This window comes from Montipora foliosa, chromosome 5 (assembly GCF_036669935.1).
Source record: "Montipora foliosa isolate CH-2021 chromosome 5, ASM3666993v2, whole genome shotgun sequence".
NCBI classification, from domain to species: domain Eukaryota; kingdom Metazoa; phylum Cnidaria; class Anthozoa; order Scleractinia; family Acroporidae; genus Montipora; species Montipora foliosa.
Genome location: NC_090873.1, coordinates 26,509,657 through 26,512,156, shown reverse-complemented (window position 1 = coordinate 26,512,156; position 2,500 = coordinate 26,509,657). Strand labels below are relative to the sequence as shown.

Genomic DNA, 2,500 nt, shown 5'->3' with positions numbered 1-2,500 from the left:
CACCACGAAGCGAGGCAGAGTGGTTAAAAAGCGACCTGTCAGTCGCTTTGAAAACGAACAGTCTGCAGCCGGAATGTGACTATTCATTTGTTGACGAACCTTGCGATCTAGTCAAGTTAATGTTCTATTTTCATGAAAACTCTGCATTCTGTTTACATTTGCGACTGAGTAAAGAATACAATTACCGGTTCGCGAGCTTAGAAGCTCAAAGAAAGAAGACAACCGTAAACCTTAAAAAATGACGGTCCCAGGTTGATTCGTTAGATTAAAAAAAAAACCGTGAATCTTCGAAAAGTTTTAGGGAACGGAAAGGTCAGCCAAACTGAACGTCCCAAGGTGTAGGGCCAGCCTGTTGTAGTTCCGTTAATACTTTGTAGTAAAACGGGGGAAGTGTTTTATCCACCTGCAAGACGCGAGGCCGAGTAGTTCTGTACTCGATAAAACACGACCTGCGAGTTGTTTAGAAACGAACCTTTCCAAAGAATGCCACGGTTCATTTGTTGACCAAGTCAAGTTAACTTTCTGCTAAAGAAAAAAATAGCGTCTTATATGACGCGGAACAACGATAAGGAAACTCGGCATTCTATTATGCGACTGCATGGAGAGTGACTAGTTCGAAACATGGCTTCCAAAGGAACATTTTGCGAACTTCAAAGCTCCAAGGTAGAGAGGCTACCGTTAGAAAATGCCGGTGCCAGGTCTACCTCTTAGGTAAACAAATGCTTTATGAAGATTTCTAGCGAACGGGATCTTCTTTCAAAGTTATAAAGTTCTAATAAATTTGCCTGTTACGTAAGTGCGGTATGATATTGATCCACTACTGAACCGTTTTCTAACGAGGTTTTTGATCCGAGATGAGCAAACAGACGGGGGAAACTAACCTTCCACGGACGTCTTATAATATTTGTCGTGGTATACAATGCTCTTTTGAGGATTGTAATGGATTGTAATGTATTCAAGATTAGGGAAAGATGGGTGTTTTGCTTGAAATTTCTACCGTTCCACGCCATTTCACCTGGTTGGTATTTGCATAGGAAATCCAATGAATTCGGGAAGAAAAAAGAAACAATGGTTGTTTTTAAGATGTTAAAAATTCAAGTAGAGGCGAATCCAATATGAAAGCTATGAAAGCTATGAAAGCTTTGAAAGCATTACGGCTGTGTATTTACTCCAAAATTGTCAATAATTTTCGTTTATTATACACCCAACAAAACTTTCTTTAGGGATTCTCGAGGAAAGATAAGTGATATAAACTTCTTTTAGTAATGCCAGCTTTCTTTCAGCTTTCAAAGTATCTGCATGTCCAGGTTTTTAGTTGTCTCATATTATCATGTGTCGCGTTTTGGGTCGAATACACCAAAAACAGAAAAAAACTACTTCGGCTATTTTTGCTTTCAGTTCGTACACACATCGTTGCGTAGTAACTTAATTAGCGGGTGTGCAGAAAATGTATTTATCTGCACACTCAAAAACAGCCTTATACACTGTCAGAACCATGTCAGAACTGCATGGTACACGCAAAGGCTGACCAAGGTCAAAAAATACATGTCGCCGGTACACTTATTAATTAAATCCATAAGCTAGTTAAGCATAGCACGAAGAAATCATGCTGTCACAAAGAAGTTTCATGGAAGGTTGTTCGGTTCTGTTCTGTTGTGTTGGTCGTGTCAACGGCCCTGAAAACAGTGAAAAGCTCCTTCGAGAAGCGGTTAATTAAGTCTGTACGTATGACTGCCATACTGGTATACACAAGAGACATACTAGAATTATAATATGCCTCTTTTTGGTGCAGTTCCAGGTAAAATATTGGCATCTATAAATTGAAGAATAGCAGGCTCGTTACAATAAGAAGAAAAGATAAAGAGAAGAGCTAGCCATGGAGGCTTGAAGAATCTATCAATAAAGCCAAAATACCCTGTGAGCCATAAGTTACATAGGATGCTACTAGAGATTGACAGATGTCCAAATGAAAATGTTCTAGACTATAATATCTTAGCTTAGCAATGGGCCCTACAAGACTTAGATGAAAAGTATCTACTGAAGATAGATCAAGTTTGATACGAATTTTAAGAGTTTTAACATACTCTTTTAAGCTCAAGGGACATCTATGCTTTGTTGTTCCTGCGTTACATGTAACACTGTTATAATCGTTATATATTCACGTTTATCACTCGGCGGCCATTTTGGAGTCCGTAGGGAATAAAGGCTTTGTCGTTGCATTGTCTTTGCCCGTCCAGCCTCACACTAAATGAGAGGTTCGACGGGCAAAATCTTTTGTTTGGACATTGAGTGATATGGGTCTATACCCGTAGAATTTTTTAACTATCTCATTGTTTTGTGAAAGGAGCCACTTTTCGCATTTTCTTTCTCTGTCCCTGTGATGATGTTAAGTTCCTTTGCCATTTTCGTATAATAACCGCCTAGGAAGTCGAATACTACGTTGATTTGAGTTACTCTGTGATCCTTGTATAAGTTCTTTCTTCCTTTCCGCAGACAGAAT

The 2,500-nt window shown here is 39.1% G+C and overlaps 1 protein-coding gene and 1 long non-coding RNA gene across 20 annotated transcripts in view; one reads left to right on the top strand and one right to left on the bottom strand.

Annotated features, from left to right (window-relative positions):
• Window positions 1-2,500, top strand: part of LOC138003822 (beta-1,3-galactosyltransferase 5-like) — a 170,785-nt gene that overhangs the window by 78,507 nt on the left and 89,778 nt on the right. For 2 of the 19 annotated variants that reach the window (XR_011123676.1, XM_068850073.1), the window contains exon 3: window positions 1,793-1,917. The exons of 16 other annotated variants lie outside the window; for them this stretch is intronic. The gene's annotated coding sequence lies outside the window, so the exon portion shown is untranslated. Of the gene's footprint in view, window positions 1-1,481; window positions 1,534-1,792; window positions 1,918-2,500 lie in introns of those variants that run through there. One more of the 19 variants, XM_068850080.1, reaches the window with a different exon arrangement.
• Window positions 1-2,500, bottom strand: part of LOC138003825 (uncharacterized) — a 176,124-nt gene that overhangs the window by 121,090 nt on the left and 52,534 nt on the right. The gene's annotated exons all lie outside the window — the stretch shown is intronic.